Genomic DNA, 12,813 nt, shown 5'->3' on the forward strand with positions numbered 1-12,813 from the left:
AGACCCGGGATCGAGTCCCACCTCAGGCTCCCTGCATGGAGCCTGCTTCTCCTTCTGCCTGTGTCTCTGCCTCTCATGAGTAAATAAATAAAATCTTTAAAAAAAAATCCCTTTAAAAGCCAAAACTCAGAGTGGCCAGCATCCTGATGTTCTAAACTTTCCAACAAACAATGGGACAAGGCATGGCCATGAAATTTTTTCCCTTGAAACAAGCCTTTGGAAATAGAAATTAGTCATACTAACTTTTAAGTTGCATTTATTTACAAAATGTTGCAGCTGATCATTTCCTTATGGGCACCACAGAAGGATGAGGAGAGCAAATAGTTCCACAGACAACTGCATAGGAATCTTCAACTAGTCTCCAAAGACTGGAACCAGAACGAGGACTCTAGGAAGAATTTGCATATATTGCTTGCCTATGTTTATTTAATACACTTTCAAATATTTCCTATAACCTTAACACATATATTCAAAAATCAAATAAAATGTGGCAATTTAAGAAATAAAACAGAGGAGCATAGAGTAAGGGAGGGAAAAATAATACAAAACAAAATCAGAGAGGGAGACAAACCATAAGACTCCTAACCATTGGAAACAAACTGAGGGGAGAAGAGGGGATGGGGTAACTAAATGTTGGGCATTAAGGAAGGCATGTGATACAATCAGCACTGATATAACACTGATAAATCACTGAACTCTGCCTCTGAAACAAATAATACACTATATGTTAATTAATTAAAATTATTTTTTTAATTTAAAAAGAGACTTCCACTCATTTTTGAGGAATGAAATTTGGAAAAGATATATTTATGGTGGCAGTCATTCTATATGTTATCACCATGAGAAAGATGGTAAAAGTAGCACAACCTAGGTATTAGGATCAAGCTGTAAATGCATATATTGAGTGCCTGATGTATGCCACCTCTGGGCTTGAAACCCTTGCTCTTGAGTAATTTGTCATACAAAATTGGATATGTGTGCATAAGATTTTTAGTACTAAATGGTAAGTTCTTCAGAGACATTATTTCACACTAGGCATACCAGGTTAGTATTTTATCCTCTTATGATGGATCACTAAACAATGGATTAAAAATATATGGTGTTTTTCTAATCAGTGTATATAACATGCAATGTGTTGGATGCGGGGGATGATGAAGACAAAATGTGTAGTGGTATTGAAAAACTAATTATAACGTAAAATGTCAATAAACACAAAATATCCTATTTTAAGCACAAAAGTGGGTGCTCCAGGCTGTTAAACCTAAGCATTCTCTTAGGGAAGGTCTCGTGGAAATAGGACAAGAGAAGAGCTTTTCCTGTATGGGCAATAGTGTAAGCAAAGACACTCAGGTGGAGAAACGCAGTAACCACCTCATAAGTTCAACAATGTACGTTATGTGGCATGGATCAGTATTAGGAAGAAGGGACTAGACTTATGGGAATGACGGTTTATTGGGGAAGAATTCTCCAGAAAATGATGTGTGTCCTGTACTGTTACTCTTTGACATCTTTTCTTCCCCTCTCTGGATTTTGCTATGACTTAATCAAGGGGTGGGTGTTCCATATTTCTTCCTGGGAAAGGTTTGCCCTGGGTCCCCATTAACAGCTCCTTTGAAGACTGAGGTGGATGGATGGACCATCTCCAAGCTTCTGAGTGTTGAGGAACACTAAGGAATGAGGCTTCTGGAAGTCAAGTATTACCACCACAAGAGAGAATATCCCTCAGAGAATCTAAGCAGAGCCCACACAGCCAAGAATGAGAGACAGAATCCTGATGGTGTCCTGGAACTGCTGGATACAGCCCTTCCCACAAGTGTCACTTCAAATCCCATCATTGTTGTCATTGTTGTTTTTCTTGCATGAAGGAGAATTTGATAACTTTAACTACAATTGAGCAAAAGACTTTGGGATCTCTAAACAAAAGGTAAATCAGGAGAACACGGATATTTGTTACAAAACAACCACAATGAGAGCTGTTCCACTGTGTCCTATTTAGAAATATTAAAGTACGTTAGGAGCTGGGAAGAGGTACATTTTTCAATAACCAAATGTCATCTATTTAACTTGCACTGTTGGTTTATTATTTCTTTTATGGGAGTAATTTCACAAACTACTGCTTCTGAGAGAACTGCTGCTCCTCTTCCTCTACCCCTCCCGTGTCTCCACTTCTTTCATATTCAGCCAGCCTGTGCGAGGGTTGCTCTTTTTTCCCTTCACTTCCTCAGCATTTTCCATCTCAGAAAGAGAACCTTCTAACACTGAACTGGGCAAGTGACAGGCAACCAAGAAAACTATATTCTTAAGGGGACCGAATCATTTTTCTTAAAGATTTTATTTATTTATTCATGAGAGACACAGAGACAGAGGCAGAGACTGGTGGAGGGAGAAGCAGGCTCTCTGCGCTGAGCCTGATGCGGGACTGGATCCCAGGACCCTGAGATCATGACCTGAGCTAAAGGCAGACGCTCAACCACTGAGCCACCCAGGTGCCTCGGGATTGAATTATTTTTATATGTCCATTGACTGACATTTTCTATCTCCCATCCCACACCGAAATAAAAAGCAGTGATATGCCTGCCTTCACATCGTAAATGGAAGTAACCTTTGTTCACTACCTTCGGCTTCTCATGATCAGAACTTGCACTCCTAAAAGTTGATGCCATGGGTTGGATAGAGGTAAATTTGAGTTTATAATGAGACTGATCCTTTATTATTCCCAACAGATTTGTGTTCTGTGTAGGCAGGGATTAAATAAGCATTTTGGGACTCATAAAAACAGAGAAGTTTCCTAGTAACAGATCTTTATTGAAGCTAGGCTAGGACTGAGCTTAGAATAACTATGTAGCCTTTCTTGTCAAGGAGCTGTTTCAGGAATCAGGTAGGGAGGGGATGGAGTGAAGTATGTTGAGGGCCCAGCTGATCAGCAGCTCCGTTCCGAAGTATCCTCAGAATGTAGGGAGGTCTGGTGAGAGCGATTGCAGCTATTAAAGGGCAAGTGGATCTCTGGGGAAAGGTTCAGATTCAATATGAGTAGCTCTTCAGCAGGATAAAGTGTGTTCAGTCACTAACCTTAATAAATATTGGTTTCAGAAAATGGGAATGAGCTGGACCTGGACCTGTAAGAAGTTGGGTGAACCATGTACCTGAACCAGGTAGCTGGATGGGCTTTAGAATGGAGAACAAACAGTAGTAATTGAAAGGACAGAGAAGATAGGAAGATAGATCCCAGTGCCTGCATCCATCATTCAGTGACCTGCAGGATAAGTGGCATCTATGTGAAGTGAACATCAACAGTATGGAAGGAATAAAAATCAGAGACTGTGCTATAAGGTAGCTACTTTCAGCATGGAGCTGGAGTACGTGGCAGCGAGGAGAGGGATGTGATACAAAATCAGACAAGCTAGTTTTTTCTCAGTGTCAGAGGATAGCCTAGACCTGAGAGGTTTCTCGTTCATTGTATGAGTCCTTTGTTCCTTTTGTAATTTGTGTTCTGTCTTGTTCTGCTTCCTCTCTTAATATGTTGGTAGCAGCACCTTTCTCTCTCTCTCTCTCTCTCTCTCTCTTCCCATTTTCCTTTCTGTTTCAATAAATTAGTGCATCAAAGCATCTGATCTTGAGAGCGACATGAGGCTAGGCCATGTTCCAGTTTAATATATGCTGATTATGCCTGAAAAAAGTAAATATCTAGCACAAGAGATGTAGATTAGAACGGCAATCAGGCATATCTGGGTGTGATGTTCTACATTACAATGCATGGTTCTGGCCTTACCAAGTTTATTAATCTCTCTTTATTAGTCAGTTTCCTTATCTTTCAAATGTGAATAAATGCATTCATTCTAGGATTGCAATGAAGAATGAAATGCAAAACTGCTTAACATCATTCTTGGCATTGATTTTTATAAAATCCCATAGGAATAAGGTAAACAAAGATTCCAAGATGAAGTTCTTAATACTGAGGAAGAACAAGAAGCAGTATCAGGTCCTAAAAAAGAGCTTTGGCTTAGGACACTGGCAGCCCTCAATTAAAATTCCAGCCATTCAGTGTACCAATTCTTTGCAGTGGATATGCCATTCTAATTTTCTTAGCTTCAGCTTGCCCATCTGCAAATGGAAATAATAAATCTACCCTGTGGCTCTTGTAAGGATTATTCATAATGGTTAGAAAGAGCAGCTTAATCGTGAAGAGGAATGATTTATGGGAAGAGAATATGGAAAGACTATGTGTCCTTCTCATGCTACCTCTTGACTTAGACTAAAAAGATTGGGATGATAATGAATCGTCCAGGTAAAAACTATCAATCCCTGATCAGAAGGTGCAGAAATTGCTTTGACATGTTAATTGAGGCTTGAGGAACATCTTTCGTTGGCAGCAGAACTAATGTCTAAAGGTTGGAGATAATGGGGATAAAAACAGCAGAGCAAACTGTTGCATGTTCAGAGCTGACAGCTACTAACATGAGTGTCCTGTAAAAAAAGCAGGGCAAGCAGAAAAAAATAAACGAATCAAATAATCACCTTAACAAGCAATGTTTGCTTCTCTTAGATTTACTGTGACCTGTCTTCGTGACTAAACCATGCAGCTCCATCTTCAGAAGTTTCCAGATCCCAGAATATTAAAACTTTTAGAAGTCCAGGACATCGCTACTTAGCTTCTTTATATTCTTCATTTCTACTTCTCATGGTTTCTCTCTCTGTCTCTCTCTCTCTCTTTCTCTCTCCCTTCCCTCATCTCCCCCCTCTCTTTTTCTCCCTCCCTCTCTTTCTCTCTCCCCTCTTTACAGAACTCTTTTCTCAGCTACAGAAGTCACATAGTGGTAGAAGTTAGATTCCCTCAACTCAAAAATGCATATATTTTGATTCCACACATAAGCACAGACTTGCTCTGGACAAATCAGCTCCCAGTTTGCATTCAAGACACCTACTAGAGAGAAGGCAATATTTATCTAACTTGTACCAAGTGCCAAAGGATGGTTCAATCAACTAAAGCCAGAGGGTCAGGGTTATACTGTGGTCAAAAAAAAAAAAAAAAGTATGAACTAGTAGATACTATAAAATGCAAATAGGCAAGAGTTGCCCAAAGAGGTTTTCCCACAGTTCCCCATTTTACACAGGGGTACCTAAGTGGCAGTTTCTCTCACTTACTGATTTGCTTCAAGAGCAGCAATGGGAAATGAACATGCTAGAGGAGAAATGCTCAACTATAAAGAGTTCAAAGGAAGTAATATGGTGGATTATTGTTTTCCTCAGTCAAAAGAGAGTATTAGACATTTTTCCATCACTTTCCATATTTCAATTTCCCATCAGAAAACATTTTTGTTTTGTTTTGTTTTGTTTTACATCAGGCTAAGAATTTTCTTGGGGAGTCAGTGTGACAGACTTTTCCCATCACATCCTTTAAAATAAAGGACCAGAGCTAGAGAGAATGTACCAAATCCCATTCACTTAAAAATAAACCCAGCATTAATCCAATAATTAACTGCATTGAGGATTAATCAACCATTCTGTAAGTGAAACAATAAATTTCATAATCCTTCCCCACTCATGAAAAATAACTGCCAGATGACATTCTCTGCATTTTCCCTCCTCCATACCCCAAGTTGCACAGATAAATTCTACTGTCATTTTTATGGAAGCATCTATATGCATCTAAAACTTTTATTATGTTAGCTTTTGAATTGATAAATTTCCAAAAGTAGCTAATTTCAAGGCCTTGTAAATCACAACACTGGGTTAACAAAGAATGACAGGAAATGAGTTCAGCCCAAGTTGCAGGCAATAGAAGCCAGTTTTGTTCCCCTTTCTGACCACCTTAGTCAACTTCCTGTTCTTCCTCCAGCTTAACTCTTGTGTCTGAGCTGCAATTCAGCATTCTGTCAGTGTGGGGTTGGCAAATTGGTTACATCTCAGGCACTGGAATAGATTAGTAGTTCTGTCTAGAATATGTGTTGAGAAGAATTCTGAGGGTTTTTTCTAGACTTTGGAAAGAAGGCAAGGATTGACATTATTGACTCTTCCTACAGTAGAAGAGATTACCAACATGTGTACCTTTCTATGCTTCTGTCAAAGGAGCCTAGAGTCTGGGGAGTACAGTTGCTCCCATATTGACAGGAAGACATTTGGAATATGATCAACGTTCAACTTATGTAACTATGCTCAACACAATCACCCTCTCCCTGCTCTCTCTCCGTACTTTTTTCTCTCTACTATTTACCCTACAAAGTAGGTACTAATATCATACTGTGTTATTCTTCAATGAGAAGTAATGTTCCCATTATCATATAGCTAGGGAGTAGAAGAACTGAGAATCTAGGCCAGAAGATCTGAGTCTAGTGCTGTTAAACCCTATGCTTACAGGCTCCAGAGTGTAGGGAATTAACACTAACTGAACCCTGAATGCTGGACAGTCAGAAACATTCATTAGGTCCATAATGTGCTCCTTCACGCCAGCCTTACTGCTAAGTTGATTCAGATCCCTCATTGTCTCTTCTTTTACCTCCACAGCAACCCTATGGGATAGCTGTAATTACTCTTAAATAGGCACCTTTAGAATGGCTTGAAAATAGTAAAAATTGTGACCATTATAACCCTAAATAACAAGGACAGATTCAAGTATATCTCACCCTCTAGTTAAGATACTGGCATCTGGAGAAGACTGGGTAGAAACACAAAGGCAAACACATTTGCAAGTCCCTAGGAAGGCTCAACAATGGTTTATTTCAAAACAGATTTTTTTTAGGGTACAAATTAAGAAAGAAAGCTGGTTGCAGTGGAGTGCTGTATTTGTATATACTTATTGTAAAATAGTATCAAATCCACTTCACGGCAGGTAAATATTTTATGAACTTATTTGTGTTTATAACTCATTGCTTGTCTCATTTCATGTCTGTCAGTTATTTATGCTTTATTTCAAAGGACAACAAATTCATAAAAATTACAGTATTAGTAAAACCTTCCATCGGCCACTTTTCTCTCCCCTAAGTAATTTGTATCTAGAGAATCAGTTTCAGGCTGATTTATTTTTTATCAAACCTTTGCTTTGAAAAGTCCCTTTTCTGCTTATGACCAGTATAAATAAATCTTGGATTCCTCATTCCCAATCCATTGCCTAGGCAACACGCACAGATGGTCAATAGTTCACACAAGTAGGCAACAGACCATGTAAACAAGCCTTCAAATTATTACCAGCACATCTCCATAATAAAGTCAAAATTCTGCCTAAGAGCTGATTGTATGTGTACACCTCCACATCAGTCCCCTTGGGAAAGGCAACAACCAGGCTTTCCAATGCTATGTGATTTCAGCCTATTATTAGCATGGCTGCTTCACCAGATAGTGTGAACATCAGAGAAAGAAGCCTCAATTGGCAGAAAAGGGGTTCATTTTCTGCAGCAGGTTTTAGAGTCAGAAAGGTTTACAATATAAGAACTGACAGAAAGGAGGGTATGTGTATATGCCAGATGGAAAGTTGGAACTGTACACACAAACCAAACAGAGAACAGGGAAAGCAGCCTCCGTGATACAGTGTAATAAGCAAGGGCTCTCACAAATACAGACTCAGGATCCAATCCTCTTTTGAACATTTACCATCTGTGAGATTCCTGAGCAGGTCACTTAATATCCCAGACTGCTGCTTCTTCTGTGAAACAGAGATGATGACAGTCCAGATGGTTGGGCCAATTAAGTGAGATAATACAATGTCCACAACACTCTGGCTAAATGTCTACATCGAGGTAGTTGTTCAGCAGAAATCAGTTCCATGACTAGTACTGTCTAGCATCTCTCAACAGAAACTAAGATTTAATTTAATCTTAAACCTATCATTTCAGCAAAAAGACCTCCTGTTGGTTGCCAAATGAACAGCTCTACAGGAGAAAGCCCCTCTTTTGTTGAATACTAAGATTATCAGAGATGGTATTTCTGTGTATGTGTGTGTATGTGTGTGTGTTGTGCTTCGAGTAGCCTTGTCCACCACTTTCAAGATTATTCTCCCTTCATCCATCTAGCATGCTCTGATTGTTTAACATATTATTTCTTCTGAGTGATTGTACCCTGCACCCACCTTCAATATCCTCTTGAGAATTCATCACTTTTTCCATTCTCTGTCTATTAAATTCAAGTTGGGTAAACTTTACACCCTGGTTCTCCAAAGGTAAGCACATAACTCAGGCTCTGGCCAATGTAAGCTTTCACTGTCGCTTTTGTTAAAGCAAGTTCAGGGATCCCTGAGTGGCTCAGCAGTTTAGCGCCTGCCTTTGGCCCAGGGCATGATCCTGGAGTCCTGGGTTCGAGTCCCACATCAGGCTCCCTGCATGGAGCCTGCTTCTGCCTTTCCCTCTGCCTGTGTCCCTGTGTCTCTCATGAATAAATAAATAAAATCTTAAAAAAAAATGCAAGTTCAAAGAAGGCTAATTTTGCTTTCAGAGATGGTGGACCAGAACCCAGCATATGAAGTCTTTTTCTCCACAGTGAGTTTAACATTGGGACAAAGAAGTTTGGGGGAAAAAACACGATTTTTTGTTGGCATGATTTGAGACCTTCAGTCCACCTATGTCTGAAGCGTGAACTTTTGATATTAGCATCAGTGCTAAAGGATAAGGAATACCTAATTCAGACTAGGTTTAGAGCCAGAGATATTTTCTCAGAGAGAAGTGTTTGATCATGGTCAGTCAGGAGAGAATGTAGCTAATGTGAGCCTTGAAAAGGAAGCACAAATGCACCGCTATGTTAATATGAAAGAAAACAGGTTTTGGCAATGGGAAGAAATTAAAGATTGGAGATACAGTTTGATGGGACAGATATGTGGTGGAGCATTTGATACTGGTACTTTCATTTTGTTGTTGCTGTTGTTGTGTTTCAGAGGTGGGGGAAGGAGGTGTAGAGTCACTTAACTGACAGAGCCACCAAGGTGCCCCTCATACTTTTCTTTGTAACTCATGACTCTTTATCTACAAAAAAAGAATGACAGAAAAACATCCAACAGTCACTGCAAGTAGTAAAGACTATAATTTTCTGAGGAAGAAAAGCTGAATAATCTGGATAATAAAGCAATTTAAAGAAATAATATAGAACAAAATATTAGTAGGAAAATAGATAAGAGTAGTATTTACTACCAGAAGGATGATTCAAAATGCTTACTAGAAGTAGAGAGAAACATTTTCCTTCATATAAAACTGTATAAACTGGCTTCTTGTGTATCATGTAAAATATTCCCTCCTTCCATGCCACATACATTCCTTCCTTTAATGTGGGCTTTTCTACCTCTTCAAGAAAACGCTGATAAATTCTTCCCATATAAGTCTAGCCCAGAGCTTACTCTTCCACCATTATGATTTTGCCTTTATCTTTACCAAACAGAGTTCAATAAATATTTGTCAAATAAATGAATAATGATATAATGACAAATAATGTCAAATGAATGGGTATTGAATAATTTGTTTATTTATTCAATAAGCAATTGTTGAACCTAGACATTAGGCATTAGAGATATGGAAAAGAAAGATTCATTCCTCATCCTCAAGGAGTTCACACATGGTTGCTTGCCAGAGTAGTTTCCTAAGAGCAGGATATTTCTCCTTTTCTCTTCCTTTCTGTGTGTGTCTAGAGATATAAGATTAAATATCTAGAATATGAATAAATATTTATTAACATACTCTGCCCATTTCATTTATGGACAGGAGAACAAGTATTTTTCCCTTATGGAAATGGGAACAAGTAATTTTTATTGTAAGAGAGGAGGAGTTGTCCAGGAGTGGGGTGAAGCTTTGTATATACTGATTCCTCATGATATCTGCTATGAAAATGAATTGAAAGACTTATAGATGTATAGGATTCCAAGAACCCCTGTTTTTTCAAAACTGAGCACTCCGTCTTTCTCCACTACAAAGCTAAGAAATTATCAAAATTGAAGTCCTGAGATAGAGATTACTGCCAGGAGCAGAGGGGCACCAAAAATTGGGTCTTATCACCATATTGTGAGCAAATATTGATATCTTCATAAGATGATCAATTGTCTCTTCTGGCTACAGTAGGAGAAGATGTAGAATCTTGAAAGAGGGAAAGAGTTTTGCTTTCAGTGAAAAAAAATCTTTAATGCTAAAGTTCTAAATTACCCCAGCATTAATAGATTTGAGTTATAATTCATATTTCAAACCTGACCATCTTTGAGTATTTTAAAATATGAGCCAGTATTATGTATTCATTGTTGCATAAGATATTTTAACAGAATATATTTGTTTATAGTAAATTTCTTTTTTTTCATTTATGATTTTTATTTTTTAATAATAAATTTATTTTTTATTGGTGTTCAATTTGCCAACATACAGAATAACACCCAGTGCTCATCCCATCAAGTGCCCCTCTCAGTGCCCGCCACCCATTCACACCCGCCCTCCTCCCCTTCCACCACCTCTAGTTCGTTTCCCAGAGTTAGGAGTCTTTATGTTCTGTCTCCCTTTCTGATATTTCCTGCCCATTTCTTCTCCCTTCTCTTCTATTCCATTTCACTATTATTCATATTCCCCAAATGAATGAGACCATATAATGTTTGTCCTTCTCCAATTGACTCATTTCACTCAGCATAATACCCCCAGTTCCATCCACATTGAAGCAAATGGTGGGTATTTGTCATTTCTAATGGTTGAGTAATATTCCATTGTATACATAGACCACATCTTCTTTATCCATTCATCTTTCGATGGACACCAAGGCTCCTTCCACAGTTTGGCTATTGTGGATATTGCTGCTAGAAACATCGGGGTGCAGGTGTCCCAGCATATCTTTGGGGTGAATCCCCAGCAGTGCAATTGCTGGGTCATAGGGCAGGTCTATTTTGAACTCTTTGAGGAACCTCCACACAGTTTTCCAGAGTGGCTGCACGAGTTCACATTCCCACCAACAGTGCAAGAGGATTCCCCTTTCTCCACATCCTCTCCAACATTTGTGGTTTCCTGCCTTGTTAATTTTCCCCATTCTCACTGGTGTGAGGTGGTATCTCATTGTGGTTTTGATTTGTATTTCCCTGATGGCAAGTGATGCAGAGAATTTTCTCATTTCTTTTGTTTTTATATTTTCTAGTCTTTGAGAAAGAATATGTAGTAATGTCATAGAAGTCCTTCTTTATCAACTAAGAGGACTTTGGGAAAAGATACTTAGTTTCTTAGATTCTGTGCCTCTATCACCTCACGTAGAAAATGGGGATAATTATCCTGAAATATTGAGCTGAGCATTTATTTAGAATATGTGAACATACTGTCAGGATCATTCCCAGTTCCTAACATCCCTCTGAATCATTCTTTTTCCTAGAAATTGAATATGAGACACAATCCTTCACATTGTCTTTTCTTTTCTTTTTTTTTTTTTACTAAGACACTATATTAACTTTATTTTTATTTTAGAGAATACATTTTTTAATTAACATTTAAGGATACAGCCATATTCTTTCATGATCTTTAGTATTATACCTAATCAGTAATATAAGCCTCATCTTACTACATATGTCTGAGAAATCAGTTCCCAAAATTAGTATTTATTCTATTTCTCCCTTTATAGGCCATGTGCCCTCATTTTTTATTAGTTTGCCAAAACTGAACGTAACAATCTCAACATGTATCATATAATGCGGTTGGTCTTCAACATTAGGTTTAAAATCTTGATAGTCATTTATAACTCAAGATTAAGTCCTAAGTTCCTCTCTTTATTACCTAGACTCTAGTTATTTTCTAGGGCTCTGTTGGTCTGTTTTCTTTTTTTTAATTTATTTTTTATTGGTGTTCAATTTACTAACATACAGAATAACCCCAAGTGCCCATCACCCATTCACTCCCACCCCCCGCCCTCCTCCCCTTCTACCACCCCTAGTTCGTTTCCCAGAGTTAGCAGTCTTTACGTTCTGTCTCCCTTTCTGATATTTCCCACACATTTCTTCTCCCTTCCCTTATATTTCCTTTCACTATTATTTATATTCCCCAAATGAATGAGATCATACAATGTTTGTCCTTCTCCGACTGACTTTCTTCACTCAGCATAAAACCCTCCAGTTCCATCCACGTTGAAGCAAATGGTGGTTATTTGTGATTTCTAAGAGCTGAGTAATATTCCATTGTATACATAAACCACGTCTTCTTTATCCATTCATCTTTCGTTGGACACCGAGGCTTCTTCCACAGTTTGGCGATCGTGGCCACTGCTGCTATAAACATAGGGTGAAGGTGTCCCGGTGTTTCATTGCATCTGTATCTTTGGGGTAAATCCCCAACAGTGCAATTGCTGGGTCGTAGGGCAGGTATATTTTTAACTCTTTGAGGAACCTCCACACAGTTTTCCAGAGTGGCTGCACAAGTTCACATTCCCACCAACAGTGTAAGAGAGTTCCCTTTTCTCCGCATCCTCTCCAACATTTGTTGTTTCCTGCCTTGTTAATTTTCCCCATTCTCACTGGTGTGAGGTGGTATCTCATTGTGGTTTTGATTTGTATTTCCCTGATGGCAAGTGATGCAGAGCATTTTCTCATGTGCATGTTGGCCATGTCTATGTCTTCCTCTGTGAGATTTCTGTTCATGTCTTTTGCCCATTTCATGATTGGATTGTTTGTTTCTTTGGTGTTGAGTTTAAGAAGTTCTTTATAGATCTTGGAAACTAGCCCTTTATCTGATAGGTCATTTGCAAATATCTTCTCCGATTCTGTAGGTTGTCTTTGAGTTTTGTTGACTGTATCCTTTGCTGTGCAGAAGCTTCTTATCTTGATGAAGTCCCAATAGTTCATTTTTGCTTTTGTTTCTTTTGCCTTCGTGGATGTATCTTGCAAGAAGTTACTAT

The 12,813-nt window shown here is 38.6% G+C and overlaps 1 long non-coding RNA gene across 2 annotated transcripts in view; it reads right to left on the minus strand.

The window, feature by feature from the left end:
* Positions 1–255: 255 nt before the first annotated feature.
* The window catches only part of LOC140620892 (uncharacterized), an 85,603-nt gene continuing 73,045 nt past the window's right edge, over positions 256–12,813 (minus strand). For both annotated transcript variants that reach the window (XR_012020623.1, XR_012020619.1), the window contains one exon: positions 256–388. This is a non-coding gene — a long non-coding RNA (uncharacterized lncRNA). The remainder of the gene's footprint in view (positions 389–12,813) is intronic.

Source organism: Canis lupus, chromosome 29 (assembly GCF_048164855.1).
Source record: "Canis lupus baileyi chromosome 29, mCanLup2.hap1, whole genome shotgun sequence".
NCBI lineage: Eukaryota > Metazoa > Chordata > Mammalia > Carnivora > Canidae > Canis > Canis lupus.